Here is a 19,367-nt window from a genome sequence, read left to right on the forward strand (position 1 = left end):
TTTCGATCAACTTAAGCTAATAAAAGCAATTGCACCTACTCCAAATCAGCGAGTAGAGCTGCCACAAGCACAAAGTCATGAGGCAAGTTCAGGCATACATCTCAAGGTGCCCACATGTGATACAGAAATATTTCATGGTGGTTATGAACAATGGCCGTCCTTCCGGGACATGTTTACAGCCGTTTACATAAACCACCCAAAATTAACAAATGCGCAAAAATTGTATCACCTCCGATACAAAACAAAAGGTCAAGCAGGCGTCATAGTAAAACAGTTCGCACTAAATGACGATAATTTCAATCTGGCTTGGGAAGCTCTTAAATCAAGATTCGAAAACGAAAGAATATTGGTCGATAAACAAATATCGATATTAATGAACTTGCCAAAAATTCAAAGGGAAACTAGTGAAGAATTTATCAAACTTCAATCCACTGTTTCAAATTGTTTGTCGGTTTTATCGACACAAAATATTCCCACAGACAGCTGGGATCCAATACTGGTAAACATATGCACTGCCGCATTACCAGAAAAATCATTACTTCTATGGGAACAATCGCTCTCATCACGAAGAAAATGCCCCACGTGGCAACAAATGAAAGATTTCCTAACTACCCAATATGAAATCGCAGAAAGGGTAGATAAAAAAATGGTCAGAACGAAACCCGTTCAACATGACCTAAATAGAAGCTTCCACAGACCCCAAGCCAGTAGCAACAACAATTTAAATAGAAGCTTCTTCAAAAATCAAACGTTCACATCCGAACAGTACAAGCGAACTATGTACAGGGGGGCATAAGCTCAAATCTTGCGAGAGATTCAAAAAGATGAATATTTTCGATCGAAACAATTTTATAAAAACGAAAAGACTTTGTACAAATTGCCTATCACATGCACATACACTTAAAGAGTGCGAAAGCAAATTTAATTGCGTTTATTGTCATAAACGACATCATTCAATGCTGCATTACAGCACATTTTCCAGCTCACCCCCAAACAGCGCAAATACAAAAAGAGCCACGGGTTTAGTTGCAACAGCAAATCCCGAAGTGCGAAATCCCGATAATTGCCAAGAAGCACCATGCTGCTCAAAGGCATTAAAAACCCAAACGCTACACAGCGAAAATCAAAGTAGAGTACTATTACCAACAGCAGTCGTCTCCATCGAACACCGAGGAGAGCTGTTTAAACTTAGGGCCTTAATAGACCAAGGATTACAACGCTCTTTCATAGCGTCTAGGGCTCAAAATAGGCTACAACTGCCAACAAAACAAGCCAACTTTGAAATTACAGGAATGGGCGGAAGAGTAGTTCAAAACTCTAATAAAATCTGCCCCATTACCTTAATTTCCCCCCAAGCGGATAAGCACATACAAGCAGAAGCTATAGTCTTACCGCAACTTACAAATATGCTTCCAAGCTATCACATAAATAGCAAGCATTGGCAATAGGTTTCACACCTAAAGCTAGCAGATCCCAACTGCAACACTCCCGCTCAAATAGACCTTCTATTAGGCAGCGATCTCATACCACAGATAATACTCGAAGGTATTGAGAAAATTTCAAATACACTTCTGGCACAAAACACTATTTTTGGGTGGATCCTAAGTGGACTAGTTTCGGAACCAGTTACCACCATGACCACTCAGGTTGAGGAAATCTCAAACGAATACCTCAATTCACAATTAAAAATTTTTGGGAGTTAGAAGAACTCCCCCCCATATCAATCACAACCCCTGAAGATCAGTATTGTGAAGACTTTTACAAAGCCACAACTACTAGATCAGATAATGGTCGGTACGTCGTACGACTACCACTAAAAAAACAATTTCCTAACACACTCGCCTTAGGTCACTCTCGCACCGCTGCAATACAGCAGTTTTTAAGTATGGAAAAGAACTTACTTAAAAAAGGTGAGCTTAAGCCAGAATACGATGGCGTGTTAGAAGAATACCTCCATTTAGACCACATGGAGGAAGTAAGCCCATGCGAAAAAATCATAAATGGCAAATATTACTCATTTTACTTGCCTCATCACGCAGTAGTAAAGCCAGACAAAAAAACAACTAAAGTAAGAGTTGTTTTTAATGCATCAAGATCTACTAGCTCGGGGAATTCCCTAAATGATATTCTATTTACGGGACCCACGCTCCAACCAGATTTAATGCTACTAATTTTAAATTGGCGTATATTCAAATACGTATTTAACGGAGACGTCGAAAAAATGTATAGGCAAATAATCGTACATAGAGATGATCAAGATTTTCAGCGAATTATTTTCCGAAAATCTCCCAATAGTCCACTCCGCGACTATAAATTAAAAACAGTTACCTTTGGCGTCAACTGTGCTCCATATCTAGCCATTCGCACACTGCACGAATTGGCAGAAAACACCAAGTCAGAATTTCCTCTGGCAACCCAGGTGTTAAAAACACAAACGTATGTAGACGATATCTTGTCTGGAAGTCACAGTCTTCCACAAGCATACGAGTCACTATCACAAGTGATACAAGCCCTAAATACCGCAGGGTTTCCGTTGAAAAAGATAACGGCGAATCAGTTATGATACAAGCCAAAATTCTAATACAAGAATTATGGTTAGATGGAACCGACTGGGACGAACAAGTAAAACCACTGCGTTTAGAAAAGTGGTCCCAGTTTGCGAGCAATCTAAATGATATCTCACAGATACAAATCCCACGTTGGGTAAATTATGCCCCAGAGCACAAAGTCGAACTACACGGCTTCTGTGACGCCTCTGAAAAGGCATATTGCGCAACTATATATGTTCGCACACAAAGCGACAATGCGACCACAAGCCACTTACTAGTAGCAATAGCAAAAGTGGCTCCTTTAAAAACAATAAGTCTACCACGACTTGAATTATGTGGAGCGCTACTACTAGCCAAACTCGTGTCCATAGTACAAACGCATTTAAACATGGCACAATACAAACTATATTTGTGGTCGGATTCTGAAATCGTACACGCCTGGTTAGAAAAACCACCACATGCATGGAAGACGTATATTTCCAATCGAACGTCTCAAATCCTTGACCTAGTAGGATCAGCCACTTGGCGACATGTAGCCAGTGCTGACAATCCTGCTGATCTAGGTACAAGAGGTTGCAAACCCCTGCATCTTGCCACCACCACCCTCTGGTGGAATGGCCCCCGATGGTTAACAGAATCTCCCGATTCTTGGCCACAATCGCCCATGCGCAATATAATTGCCCCAGAAAGTCGAAAAATCGACTCCTTTCATGCAACATCGGATGATACTGACATCCTTGAGCGATTCTCATCGTACCCCCGAGCCCTCAGAGTAGTTGCATACATGATCAAATTTATAGAGCAGCTCAAAACTAAAGTTAACGGAACACCTCCAATATACCCCCAATGCGATACATTAACGCACCTACACTTACAAAAAGCAAAAGGCGCTCTTATCGCATCTACTCAAACTCGCTACTTCAGCCGAGAAATATCATTGCTAAAAGATTCGAAGCCAATCGATAAAAAGAGCTCACTTTTAGTACTAAATCCATTTCTGGACACAAAGGGTTTGCTTCGTGCGAATGGTCGGCTTGTCAACTCCAGCCTGACATACAACGAACGACATCCTATAATCATACCAGAAAAAGCACGGCTTGCCACATTATATCTGCATTATGTCCACATACTGATGCTAAACGCCGAGCACCGCCTCATGCAACAAATAGTCCGCCAAGAGTTTTATATTCCCCGTCTTAAGCCTCAAATAAAGAAGTGCATTTACATGTGCAAAGTTTGCACAACGTACAAGCAAAAACTGCGAACGCAGATCATGGCAGCACTTCCACCTGAACGCTGCAACTTTGCTCTGCCCTTCACAACAACAGGTGTCGATTTTGCTGAGCCTTTCCAGATAAAGGCTTCAATGTTAAGATCTCCCACTTTAATGAAAGGCTATGTGGCAGTTTTTGTTTGTTTTACGACAAAAGCTGTTCACCTTGAGCTATGTACAAATCTGACGACAGAGGCTTTTCTCGCGGCATTCGCTCGCTTCGTCGGACGGCGTGGTTTTCCTTCAAAAATTATGAGTGACAACGGCACCCCGTCATCCTCGCTGTCTGCGGAGCAGCATCGCCTCCGATGCCCGCTATATCGTCGCCCACACCGCTTGCAACATTGCGGCATATTGAAAGGTATGCCACCAGTCCAACGACAGCAAATCGCCCAGGCGCATGGCCACTGCCTGAATTGTCTGGCGCACACCCATGCAACAACCGCATGTGAGTCAAGGGGCCATTGTCAGATGTGCGGTGAGCAGCATCACACACTCCTTCACCGCACCGCGAGGCGCGACAGTGGTCGACTAACTGAATCCCACCGCCGCGGCATAGTCAGGCGACTCCCCAGACACACATCAGCACGACCTCGCCGTTTGGCCCCCCCTCCGGAGCCGCGTTCCTGGCGCCCACGCAACGAAGCAATTACGCGCCGTAGCCAGCTTCGGCTACCACCCCGCCGTGCCACTGGGCTGAGCAGCGTCGTATACACGCTGCAACAACTTCAGCGTCTGCTAGGCTAATATTCGCCTAGGGGGGCCGGGATGGCTAAATGAGCCTACGTCGTCCCGAAAACATACACGCCAACACTCCTAACACAATCTACACATCAACTAACACAGTCTACATCACACATCAGCAACATTCACCACATCACCTCTCGCAACATTCACCATACACCTCACACAACGACACTACCACCCAGGATATCCAACACACCGGCGATCACCCCACCAACCATCAACAAAACCAAAACACGGGTAGCGGCTGGCCTCTTTTGCGTATCAAAATTCGAAGTGGACATCTCGTCACCGTGCTGATTCCCGTAGAAGTATCGAACCTGAACCGGACAATCAATCCATTTTTCCATTTTTTTCTTTTTTTTAATGCGCTGCGTCGCAAGTGACATTGTATCAAGTGGGTGTTAGATATATTAAAATTCAGTTTACTCGATTACTGCGAAAAATATTCAAGTGTATTCAATTATTGCGAAACGATATTGAAGTGTGAGTGGTGAGTGTAATACTTCCAAAAGGTTGGAAAATAGACAATATTAAATACACATAATTCTTATTACATATTTTTTGTACTTATGACTTGTGCGCTAATTAATGACACACAAATACAAACAGAAATTCATATATACATACATTTACATACATACGTTGTTATCATCCTCCTCTGAATGTTGAATAACACCGCTCTACTGGCCTTTATTCGAGCGGTTCGTTATCAGCTGTCGTTCGCTCAATGTCATTGGCCGCTGCCAGCATCGCTGCTTATAATTTAACAATCGGGCTATTTGTTTGCATTATCGCGAACTGTTATCGCTTACATCGACATTGTTGTTGGTATTAGAAAGTTTTTGTAGTATATGAATGTACACTTTGATTATGTTCAGACGAGGAGTCTTTTTATTGCCTAATACTATGTTCGCACCGAATTGAAATCCTTTTGAAAACACAATTTGTGGATTGTGGAACCAAAGCCGTTCTGGCCGACTGTGTGTTTTCGATGAGTTTTCATTGACAGTTCACACATCTATTTGTTTACATATGTTATGTACCCTACAAGAACAGTGACGGTCATCTGATGGGAAATATGACAGTAACAGCTGAAAAAATTTTGTCAGCGCGCAGAACAAAGTTTCTATCATTTTCTTAAGATCCTTGTTTTCTTTTTGTTTGTTTGTTTTGTTTTTTCTGAGTCACTTATGGCTGAAACGCTATCAGAAGTGAAAAATTATTTTATAAATTTCAAACTATTAATCAAAATTAGTTATAATAATATACTTAAATATAAAAAGGAATGCAACAAAAATAATAATAAAATATGAAAACATAAAAATAAATTTTCACTTGATGCGATCTCCTTCTCTCAATAGCTCTGCGTACGTCTTTCTCCAATCAGTGGATTGTTCTGAATTTAAAAATGCAAATGTAAATTAACAGTACTGACATATCAAATGTGAGTGTATTGGTGAACCCATCAGCAGTTTCTTGTAGGGTACGTTTAGGCCAATTATGGAATGTAAACAAATTTTCAACTGGCATTTAGGGCTGGCAAAATATGTCTTCTAATAATATCGATTAAACTAGAGCCGGCACCGATTATAATGAGTGGAATGTAAGTTTTTAAGGGGTTTTCAGCGAAAACTGTGTTTTCGTTTGACAGATTTTGTATGGATGAAAACACAAGTTTTCGCGTGAAAACCTCTTTTGCCTATAAAAACACGAATTTTGTGTCGGTGCGAACATAGTATAAACCAGTTTTTGTAGGCGAGGGGACGACTAGGAAAGACGAAAGAACCGTGCCGCTCGTATTCGCGTGGCACGCTTTGTGTTTTTGCTAATTAGGTAAGCGTGCGAGAATTTGATAATGTGGGTTGAAAGAAAATGCGACTCAAATTGGCAGACTCGCGTCGCTCGTGCGAACGCAATGAGCGGCATCAAAAGAGAAATTGCGAATAATGAGCGACAAAAACTCATAGTCCTCGTCTGTACATAGTCTCACGCCATAAGCGACACCAAAAGAGAAATTACGATCTTCAGCCTCATCTGAACGTAGTCTATTTTGCTAAATTCTGCGTACAAAAACTTAAGATTTCAAAATAATAAAGATATTTTCATTATCTTAAGAACTAATCAAAATCAGCAAAAGAAGTGTTTTCTGACATTTCCATAGACATCTAAAGGGGTGAAAAAACTTGTGAAATAGTAGATTTTGAAAACTTCAAAAGTATTGGAAAGACTGGTGCACCCGTCAAAGGTGGCGTGACAACCTTTTCTATGAAAGAAAATGCAGGAAAATGTTGCTAAAATCTGAGTACAAAAACTTGAAAATCATTATCTTAAGATATAATTAAAAACGGCAAACGCAGTTTTCTTACATTTCCATATACCTCTACAGTTATAAAAATTATATTTTATTTTACATACAATACTTTTACTATTGGTTAAAAATCTAAAGTTAACCTACACAGATTATTACGCTTTTACTAGCCATACATTACACGAAACAATTCGCTTAAGAATTTAATAAGTTGTTACAGTTAATTTTAATAGCCCATAACGCGATGAAAACGTAACTATCACGTATATAATATGTTACTGGAATATATCCAAGGATTGAGTTCCTTTAAATAACACACAAAATGTGTAATAATCAAGTTATAAAATTAAAATACTAATTTACCCCAATTAATGAGTCCAAGCTTGCTTCTTTTGGAATTTCATCATCGTTGAAATTTTTAAGCGCTTAAATGATTGTCGCGCTGATGTGGCTACCAATGATATTATGAGGATATATAATATAGCCAATGTCCTCCACCAACAGCAAGCCATAATTAAGAAGAAATCCTGACCGTAACTTTGAAACAACTGTATTACATTTTTATTGAAATTTTTTTATACCTGGAAATAAAATAAATTTTTATAAAAAAATATTTCTTAGTTTACTTCTTTGAAATATACTAACTGAATCTACCCACTGATTACTCTTCAGGGTCTAGGGTGTTGTCACCATACAATTGATAGCCATCCAATATATGGCATCTACAAATCTAAGTACAAATTTATAAAACTATACAACATTTTGTCAACTTATCTTTGGCCTTTAAATACACAAACGGTTAAAAAAAATATACTCTACAACATACTGCTGATGGGTTTACCAACACTCATAATTGTTAGATCACCTTACAAGAACAGTGACAGTCATCTGACCGGTCGTATGATAGTCACAGCTGTAAAAAATTTTGTCAGCGCGCAGAACAAAGTTTCTATCGTTTTCTTAAGAGCCGTGTGCAAAAACTGTTGTAAAAAAACATATGTGTGTGAGTTTCCATCTCTCTTTAACAGATGGGTATTCGGAATTGATGCATTTATTATCTATACTGCTCACTCTCATGTCCTTCTCTGAATCATTGCTGACCATAAATCCATCATAGCTGAAAATTGTCAGTTATAACTGAAAAGCTATCATAGCTGCAAATTGTCAGTTATGACTGTGAATCTATCATTAATGACAGTTTTTTTTGTTCAAAATAGTTTTTATTTATTTATAGACTTATAATATTCAGATTTTTACCAAAAATTTACTAAAAATAATATAATTCTTAAAATAAGTTTCATTAGAATTTAATAACATTTCTTCCTATCTATTATTATTATATTATAAAGAAATAAAATTACAATATATTAATTTATATTTAAATATTTACATAATTCACTGAAAAATCCATATAATTAATTTCTTATAATTTAAATATTTACATGATTACTTGAATCAATATAATTCATTTTTTTAAATTTAAATATTTACATTATAAATTGAATTCTTATAATTCCTTTTTTATATATGAATTTTCACATAATTAACTGAAAGAACAATATAATTCATTTCTTATAATAATAATATTTACATGATTAATTGAATTAATATAATTCATATTTACGATCTAAATTGCAAAACTAAAATTTTTTTAATAAAATTAAATTCTTAAAAATATATTTTAATTTTTTTCGTCTCCTTATATCGTCGTATTTCTTTTGTTGGATTCGGTGGTGGCTCCGTTCAATGGCTCTCCGTATTTACCATAGCCTGCTCTTTAGTTTTCCTTCCACCTCCAGACATCCCTCAATCATTTTAATTGGTAAAAGGCTTGCTACCTCATCAATAGTGTCACCTCTTGCCTCTCCGGTCATGAGACATACCGATCGCTCAATCTTTCTTATATGCATCTTGCATTCCCTTATCAGGGAGCTTTGTGTTAGTACCTCCGATTTATCTGTTGACTTTTATTTTATTTTATTATATATAAAATCCTTACGTTTTGTTCAATTGTTTCCACTTTACCAGTAATAAGTTCTTGATTGGCAGTTATCGTCACTTGTCCATTTTCCAACGAACCCATTTTATTGAATACTACTTGCTGCTATAGATTTTAGGAAAACAATTTCTATATATTCAAAATTATCTAAATTTCAATTTATTAAATAACTTAATTATATTCAAATTAAAAAATTAAATTTAATGTTAATTTTATAATTACCGTTGTGTTGTACTGGAGGTGGCACATTCTCCTTACATTTCAAAGGAGTTGATGTTATTGCTACGTAGTCTTTTGTTTTATATATTTCTTTTGTATCATTAATTGATAATCTGAAATAGATATGAAAGTTTATGGATTGTATACGAGTATCTCATATTTATGTTTCGCTTCCCATTTTGTTCTTGGCTCTCAAATATAGAGTCGCCAAACATATTGCTTGTATTGATATAAATTTTATTAAATTTATGTTTTTTATATCGTTTAAACAGAATGTGCGGGTTGTTGCGAACAATCGTAAAAAAGATGATGCAAAAGAGAAATGATGAGAAACTTTTCGCCATGAGGGATGCAGAAATACTTTTAATCTATATCTTCTATTGATTTTTACTTACATCAGTACTTAAATTACTAGAGAAAACAATTCCCAGACAGAAATAATGAAAGAAAATATTTTTGTATACCTTTATAAGAAATTCGCCATTAGACATAGTCTCAATGTTAACCGTTGAATGTTTGTATTTAAAAATTAACTCCTATTTACGCAAAGTTTTTAATAAATCCTTTAAAGTATTTTGAGGGACATTATTTCTTATAGCCCATAACCTAATTTCACTTGCTTTCGTCTCATATTCTACTTTGTTATCTAAAAACCAAATATCTCGTAAGGATGATGAAGCTGAAATCCCAACTGTACTTCGTTGGAGAAAAGGCCCTAGTAAAAGCATCGTCCGAAAGTTCGCAATTCACTAATGCAACACCATCATTCTCTTCACATTTTTTTGTAACACATTTAATCTTTTTTACTTCTTTTCAAGTTCACTGTGCTGCACTGTTCTGTTCAACTTCCCTTTTTATATTTTTTTATTTTGGGTTCGAAAATCCTTTTTCTTTATTTAAATAATTTTTAAATTCTTTTTTTTCATTTTAACTTATTGTAAATTATTTAAGAAATTATATATTTTAATAATTTTCACGAGATATAATTTCACTGAAAATTAAAGCTCAACACTTTTCGTTCGTAGCAAGAATAGCAGTAAAGATTGTTTTGCGCAGTGGTTGAGAAACTTATGTGGAATTTTATGCGTCCTTTTTGACAGGGTTGCTTTTGTGGAAAGAGATAGGTGCTAAAAAATGATGATTAGTGTTGATAAGTGTTTTTTTTTTGACAACCGTAAGTATTGACAGTCATTTTACTATTCATTTGACTGTCAGTAGTGACAGTACTAAAGCATTCAGCTATTTCATTCTTACACATGTAAGCAATACATTTCGAAGATGTCTCTGTTTAACAATAACAGTGTCGATCAGTTGGTAAGTAAATGTCCGTCAGTACCATGGATGACATGATCCGAAACTCTTTGAATCGAGAGAGCGCTGTAAAAGTCCACATTGTTTATAACATTTGACAGTGGTGCCACTGTATAAAGAAATGCGTTTTGAGATTTTTTAATGTATTTCTTGGGTATTTTTCGGTTTCCATTTTCCAGAAAAATATGCATACTTAAAATTAGTTTAACAATCTAGATATCCTTTATGACGTCTAAAAATATGTACATGTATATTTTAATCACAAAAGATTTTCAAAATTATCGTTTAAAACTTAATTTAACAAAATAATTTAATATTTCAAAACACTTACTTTTAAATAACCTAAACATGAACCTTATTTCTTTTTTATATAATCAATTACAAATATCTTTTGATAATTTATTCGGAAGTCAAAGTTTACATAACATTTGCTGGGAAATCTAACCAAAATTGGTCCTGCTAAACAAAACAATACTCTGCGACAAAATAGCCGCTCTTTTTTAAAAACAAAACTGTATTAAATCTCTTTAAATAAAGATTAAAAATATACGTAAAAGTCACCAAAAAATCTGATCTCACAAATTACCCACTGATTTCGCAATTTATTTCTGCGAGATTCTTAGTGGTAGGTCATTGTTTTGGTTGTCATCTGTTCAGTAGCTCATGAACTCGTGGTTTTTCCTGGCAGCACTGAAAGTTCATGAGCTCTCTCGAAAGGCAAAGAAAGGAGTTTCGGATCATTTTATCTATGATCAGAACTGACATAAGAACTGTGAGTGTATTGGTGAACTGTCACTGACTGATGGGTTCACCAATCTACTCATATTTATTAGTCCTGACAGTCAAATGAGCAATAAAATGACTGTCAATGTTTACGATTTTTCCAAAAGAAAATTCTGTATACGTCGACAGGAGACAACATACATTTTGAGAAGTTGTGAAATACTTATGTAGCTGTTATTTCGTGCGATAAACCTTTAATAACCTAATAACTCTTTTTAAAAAAATTAATAAATAACGAAGGAGTTTTCAAATATAATATACGTAAGTTATTATTAAGTTTCAAATAAAATTATATTTATACTCTTGCAACCTGTTGCTACAGAGTATAATAATTTTGTTCACCTAACGGTTGTTTGTATCACCTAAAACTAATCGAGTTAGATATAGGGTTATATATACATAAATGATCAGGATGAAGAGACGAGTTGAAATCCGGGTGACTGTCTGTCCGTCCGTCCGTCCGTCTGTGCAAGCTGTAACTTGAGTAAAAATTGAGATATCTTTATGAAACTTGGTACACATGTTTCTTGATACCGTAAGACGGTTGGTATTGCAGATGGGTGTAATTAGACGACTGCCACGCCCACAAAACGCCATAATTCAGAATCAAATAAATTGCCATAACTAAGCTCCACAACATTATATATATATAATCCTATATCTAACTCGATTAGTTTTAGGTGAGACAAGCAACCATTTGGTGAACAAAACTATTATACTCTGTAGCAACAAGTTGCAAGAGTATAAAAATTGTATTATCTACTGCGCAAAATAATTCTTCACTTGTGATAGGTTTAGAGTCATAACTGACAAATTGCTATGATAGCGTTTTAGTCATAACTCACAATTTTCAGCAATGATGGATTTATGGCCTGCAATGACTCAGAAAAAGACATGAGAGCGAGCAGTATAGATAATAAATTAATCAATTCCGAATACCCATGTTTTAAAGAGAGATGCAAACTCACACACATATGTTTGTTTACATCAGTTTTTGCACTCTCTTAAGAAAATGATAGAAACTTTGTTCTGCGCCCTGACAAAATGTTTTCAGCTGTGACTGTCATATTTCCGGTCAGATAACTGTCACTGTTCTTGAAGGGTAGTTACCCAAAAACCAATTTTGTATACACATGTCAAAAAGTTACAGCACACATTTTCATAGGAGTTTCGAGACGTTGTGAAATACCAAGAATGGCATTCGTTGCGAAAAATAAAACATGTTGCACATTTTTGTCGCTTAACATTAAAAAAAATATATTTTTAGTTTGATAGATTTTCAGTCATTACGGACAATTTTCAAGTGTGATAGATTTAGAGTCATGACTGACATTTTCAGCTTTGATGAATTTATGATCAGCAATGACTTAGAAAACGGCATGGGAGTGAGCACTATAGAAATAGTAGTTAATGATGTGTTAAAGAATAATGCAAATTCACACGTATACGTTTGTTTACACCACTTTTGGCACACTGCCCTTAAGAAAATTATAGAAACTTTATTCTACGCTTTCTCTGTTCTTGTAGACAGGAGTTTGTTGTAGGGTTATTAGAGTTAGTGCATTCATAAATATAGGTAGGTATGTATATAGACATATGTATGGTTGGCAAACATACCTAAGTGCATAGGCATACGGCAATGTGTGGGAATATTCGCAAAAACTTATTTCCACGACGAATTCGAGCAATTACTGGGGAAATAATAACCAACTCGAGTAAACAAGTAAACTAATAATGGCACCACTGTATGGGATCACTACTTTTGTGTTACTTCGTTGACAGAGAAAAAACTTTCCTAGGCACATGCAAAAACACATCCATTAATTGTTATATGTATGTTTATAGTTCAAGTCTTACTATTTCAAAGTTGATCTCTTAAACGGCGTTCAAGCTTTTGTTGCTCATTATAAGCAAATTATCTTTTGGTGTCGCTCATTGAGTCGGTTTATTCCCAAATTCTTATAAATTTCTATTGTATAATGCGTATTTGCATTCAAGTATTACATACAAAAATATATAATAACATTCAAATTGTATGTAATTATTCATTTGAGCGCTATTGCAAGCATGAAAGGAATTTCAAAATAAAAAGGAATGCCGAATGCGTAGCAGCTAGCTGTTACGAATAAGAAAAGAAAGCGTGCCACCCGAGCACGAGCGGAATGGTCCCTTCGTCTTTCCCCATGGTCCCCTTGCCCACAAACCACCGGTATGGGCGACAAAAGAATCCGTATGTAAACCGGCACTTATCGCTCTTATGAATGCAAATAAAACTTCGGTTTCCGAATTTAGACTCCTACTTTTTGAAAATATTGCCGAACTTTCTTCGAATTTTAATAAAAATGGAAATTAGTATGCAAATAATTCTGCTATATCTTCAAACTCTTCCTTAGACCTGCAGGTAAAAGTATTTACTGCATATTTTTTATCGCTTCTTCCTCATTCCTTTCCTATCTCACTTAATATAATATTCCTGCAACAATTAAGGGTCGCTTCATTTAGAGGCAAAAACCAATCGCTTTTTTGAATGAATGAAAACGCTGTAGACAATTCGTTCAAAGAGTATTTATAGTGCATATCTGAAAATTGGTTTTAAAGATTGAATCAGTCAAAAATATTGCAAAATGGTGGAGGAAGCAGTGAAACGTCTCGCATCTGATACCGCCCATTGGCGTGCAAAGTGACGCCCGTAATTCCTAATTGTAATTTCTGGTAAATAACTATATCATGTTAATTTTTATATTTTTTTATATTCTTCCTCAAAACCAATAAAAATTTAAAATTTAAATTTCTTCTATGTTTGAACTTTGGAATAAATTTTCCATACACAACTTGTGCATACTTTCACTTATGAAATTACAAAGATTATTATAATTATTCATAAATTTGGTTCACAAAAAACATTTTTCCATACTTTACAAAATAGAAGTTGAATCAGATTGAGTTTTTACGCAATCGGGCCAATTGCATAACCATGGTATTCAGAAAACGCACTTCAAAGTTTTAACTGCGACTGACTTTTGGATCCATTTCGAAATCAAGGCAAATATTTTACACATACAATTGTTTTTATATAGTTTTGGAAAAGATTAAGCAAAAAAAGAAAAAATCGATTTTTTTCGTTTTCAATGATCCAACCACCTTGAAATCGAAATTAGGGCAAATATTTTACACATACATATGTATGTACATAGGTTTTAGATAGTTTGGGAAAAGAATTTGGTATAAGAAGAAAGTACGAACTGATTTCATAAAATGTTATATAAAGCAAGTAAGGAAGGTCTAAGTTCGGGTGTAACCAAACATTTTATACTCTCACAAGGTAAAGTGATGTACGCGATTTTTCTCCCCTTAGAGTCCTTTTATTTAAAGCTCCGTTCCGTAAAAGCGCAAACTTCTTAGAATTTGGCATGTAATGACAACCATATAATTCTTTTGTTACTTGTATGCCTATACGAAGTTATTGTGCGAGCTTGATGAAGATTAGAATGTGAAATCATTCAGGAGACAATTAAAGGTTTATTCGAATACTTTAGAGGTACAAAGTATGGTACTGGTGTACAAAATCAAAATAATAAGAGCGCAAATTGGCTTCCATGAAGCAGAAAAAAAATGAAATGAATGAAATGTCACTTAATTGTTTCAAATCTATTTTTTTAATCTTACATAATTAGTAATGACAAAAGTATAAACAAGCAAGTAAGAAAGGGCTAAGTTCGAATGTAACCGAACATTTTGTACTCTCGCAAAGTCAAATGGTATACTCGTTTAAGATTTCTTTGCGGATCTTGCCGCCTTGTTCTATGTTCACCGATATTTTCGGTAAAAAGTCAACTAGAGGCACTGGGGTCCACATATTCAGTACCTAGGGGCTTGAACAGTTTTGGTTCAATTTAGATAATTTTTGGTCACAAGGTGGCATACCTTAAACGCATTATTCACGCAAAGTTTTATATCGCTTGTTGCTTGATTTGCATACTGGAAAGTGAAAAAATCAGATGGAATTTAAAATGATGTTATATGGTAAATAGGCGTGGTTGTAATCCGATTTCGCCCATTTTCGTACTATAACATAGAAATATGAGAAGAATATTATGTACCGAATTTAGTTGAAATCGGTTAAGCAGTTCCCAAGATATGGGTTTTAACCTAAAAGTGGGCGGTGCCACGCCCACTATCTAATTTTGAACGTGATTCCTATAAAATCATCTTATACCATCCCAGAGATAAAATTTAATGTCTCTGGCTTGTTTATTTATCTCGCTTTTAGTAGTTTTTAACAGTACCGTTATATGGGGAGTGGGCGGGGTTGTCACCCGATTTCACTCATTTTCACATCGTCGATAGAGATGCTAAAAACATTTGTTCCCAGTGAATTTTGTTATTACAGCTTCAGTGGTATAGGAGATATGCACATTAAACTTATTAGGGGCGGGACCACGCCTACTTAAAAACAAATTTTAACTGCAGATGACCCTCCCTAATGTGATCCTGTATACCAAATAAGAGTCTTGTATCTTGTTGTGGAGATTAGTTATGGCAATTTAATTGTTTTTGATTTTAGTCGTTTTGTGGGCGTGCCAGTGGTCCGATCGCCCATCTGCAATACGAACCGTCTTACGGTACGAAGAAACATGTGTACCAAGTGATTTCAGCTCGTATCTTCATCCTCCCTTATATCTAACTCGATTAGTTTAGGTGATACAAACAACCGTTAGGTGAACAAAACTATTATACTTTGTAGCAACAAGTTGCGAGAGTATAAAAACAGAAAATTCATGTTATATTAATAATCATAGAATACTAAACTACGACAATAATTCACCGTTACTTTTTTCAGTTTAGGCTGTGACAATTGTTAGAAAAACAAATTGTACTATTCCGTCATTGTGACGTAATTCTTTTGAGTTTGAGAAGAAAAAGCATACAACATCATGCAAATTGTAAACAAAAACGTACACACTTTTGTTAATTCGTGAAATAAACTTAATTTATTAGGTTTTAGTAAAAAATTTATAGTGAAATTAATAGAACAAAGCTGTGGGTCATTTCCAAATAAATATATTATTTATGACAACATATTTGCCTATTAAGTGAATGGCTAAAAGAAAGATAGGGGATCACCAAGCACTCTTTTTGCGTTATCAGCGAACCACTTCTTGGTCTTTTGATTGTATGCTTCGGATAATTATCTTGCTGAAAGACCCAAACGAACGGCATTTTATAGCTGGCCGACGTGTAATTTTGATATAACCGAGCCGACCCATGATATCATTGTTCTATATCATAGTAATAGAAGCATAGCCTCACCATTATGATCGTCCGACCATGTTTATGTAACTTGAGTAAAAATTGAGATATCTTTATGAAACTTGGTACACATGTTTCTTGATACCGTAAGACGGTTGGTATTGTAGATGGGCATAATCGGACCACTGCCACGCCTACAAAACGCCATTAATCAAAAACAAATAAATTGTCATAACTAAGCTCCACAATAAGATACAAGGCTGGTATTTGGCAGACAGGATCGCATTAGGAAGGGGCATCTGCGGTTAAAATTTTTTTTAAAAAGTGGACGTAGTTCCGCCACTAATAGGTTTAATGTGCATATCTCCTAAACTGCTAAAGCTATAATAACAAAATTTACTGAGAACAAGGCGTGGCACTGCCCACATTGAGGTGAAAACCCATATCTTAGGATCTGCTTAACCGATTTCAACCAAATTCGGTACATAATATTCCTCTCATATTTCTACGCTATAGTGCGAAAATTAGCGATCGTATCACAACCTCGCCTATTTCCCATATAACAACAGCATTTTAAATTCCATCTGATTTTTTCACTTTCCACTATGCAAATCAAACAACAATGGTTGTATCGGGGTAAAACTTTGCGTGAATAATGCGTTTGAAATATGCAACTTGTGACCAAAAATTCTCTAAGACGAACCAAAATTATTCAAGTCCCTGGGGACTGAATTTGGTGACCCCAGCGCCTATGATTGCCTATTTACCGAAAATATCGGTCAATGTGTAAGACATTTAATTGAAATTCATATAATAAAATAAAGAAATAAAACTCCCGATAATAGTATGTTTGTGTCAAAAAATGGGTTCAATCGAATCAATACTTCCTATAGCCCTCATATACCTAATATAAAGATTTTTGAACTTCCGGGGGACTTTATACCGCATATATCGGCCAATATGTGAGTTATCTCAATGAAAATGAGAGAGCGTGTTTTACTCATAACAAGGTATTTTTGTGCCTAAAATGGATGAAATCGAGTGAAAATTTTACCTGGACCCCATGTAACTAATATCAGGATTTTCGAACATTCGTCTGACTTTACTCCATATGATTGTTGATGGTATGTGAGGTACCGTAATGAAACAGTGGGAGCGTTTTATTAGTCTGTGGCATGTTAGTAGTATTGGCAAAAATTGATAAAATCGCCAATGCTACCCTCTACTTCCAAATACTACTTATAATACTTCTCGTATGTCGGTCAGTGAGTATTAAAATTTTTTTTATATATAAAATTGCTTCAAAATATGGTCTCTATGCTCGAGTATAGCTGAGCAATGTAAAAATTAATATCTTTCTCTATCCCCAATATATATTTGATCTCTGTCTATCCTCTTGACTTTAAACCGTTCCGGTTGATCAAAATGTGATATTTTAATGTAATTAAGTGGGTTTTCTTAAAAATTATGTGGTTTGACGCTGAATTAGAATGAAAATAGTATATACCTTGATCTAAACCTCACACCTTCATATAATGAATCCCATTCTCTGGTTGACGTTTTCCACACAAGCTTATAATATAAAATTTAGCCACTTTGGTCGAGTTAATATCATATTCATGCTTATGTATATCTCACTTCAAGATGTTTTTTTTTTAATATAATTTTCGCTGACGCAAACTAAAATATAGCAATAAAACTGAGGCTAAGTTTATGGCCTTTAATATAAGTCAAGAAGATACCAAATTTGATTGTAATTTAATCACGATTTCATTTAATAATGGATGTTTAATTTTTTCTCAACTTTGCCACACCTGGCCTTTGATTCTTGCGAATTACAAGAGTATAAAATTCTTGGTTCCGCCCCAGTACTCATTATCGGGTACATATTGACCCTAGCTCCAACATACTTTATGTAAAATATTCAAACTTCCGTTTGGCTTTATATAAACGTAAAATACTAGATATACAAGAGTTTAATGCCGAAAATGTGTGAAATCGATCCACGAATTTCCCCAGCATACATGTACTACTTATGGTATCATTTATTTCGTTAATTTTATAACTTTATGAAATTAAATGGACAGTTTTTCTTAAAAATAATGGTGTTTATCGCTGCATATGAATGAAATTGGTCTAGACCTTTGTTTAAACCTTATAACCCTAATATACTGATTTCCGCTCCTTTCGTACAACAGCAACCTCATATACCCCCATATTAAATCTAACCCCTTTGGTTCAGTTTATATCACATATACCATGTTTGAGTTAAATAGCTTCTTTTTGTTAAAGTTAACATTTCGGAGAAAAAATAGAATCTATCTAACATAGTAAATCTATGATCAATAACATAAGTTAATAAGATACCAAATAATAATCAAATAATAAATGTTGAATTCTTTCGCAACATTTTTATACTTTCGCAACATGTTGCAACAGAGTATAGTTTTGTTCACCAAACGGTTGTTTGCATCACCTAAAACTAATCGAGATAGATATAGATTTCTATATACAAATATTTCTTCTAATATTTGGTGATAATCAGTGGATAAGTATATTTTCTCAGCCATCATGTTGAACTTATAACAAAATATACCAGACAACAATGTAAAAAAGTTTCTTAGAGTGCTGGACTTTGTATAGAGCAAAAATATCTTTCGGGAAAAAATCGCGTGAGATAAATATTAGTAGTGTAGTATCAAAAGGGCTAAAGATCTTTTTTGTGTGGTAATAGATATGTAATATATACGTATACAAAAGTACGTAAGTTGTGTGTACAAAAATATACCATAATAAAACAATTATACTCTGTGGCAACATGTTGCATGAGTATAATAAATATCAGTACACTGTGTTTTGTAGTTTCAGTTACACTAGACTTCTTGACCAGCAAAGTGCTGTATTCAAACTAATTTCAGTGTATTCGTT

General features: G+C 35.2%; 1 long non-coding RNA gene across 2 annotated transcripts; it reads right to left on the bottom strand.

Annotated features, from left to right (window-relative positions):
• Positions 1–8,454: 8,454 nt before the first annotated feature.
• LOC106625713 (uncharacterized) lies at positions 8,455–10,608 on the bottom strand. 2 transcript variants are annotated; one of them, XR_011396717.1, is made up of 3 exons: positions 9,099–10,608; positions 8,903–9,023; positions 8,455–8,841 (listed from the first exon to the last, which is right to left on the bottom strand). It is a non-coding gene; the product is annotated as an uncharacterized lncRNA (long non-coding RNA). The 2 variants fall into 2 exon arrangements; XR_001331094.3 differs by having other exon boundaries at positions 8,457–8,841; positions 8,903–8,981; positions 9,099–10,599.
• Positions 10,609–19,367: the final 8,759 nt, after the last annotated feature.

The sequence above is a fragment of the Bactrocera oleae genome, chromosome 5 (assembly GCF_042242935.1).
Source record: "Bactrocera oleae isolate idBacOlea1 chromosome 5, idBacOlea1, whole genome shotgun sequence".
Lineage (NCBI taxonomy): Eukaryota > Metazoa > Arthropoda > Insecta > Diptera > Tephritidae > Bactrocera > Bactrocera oleae.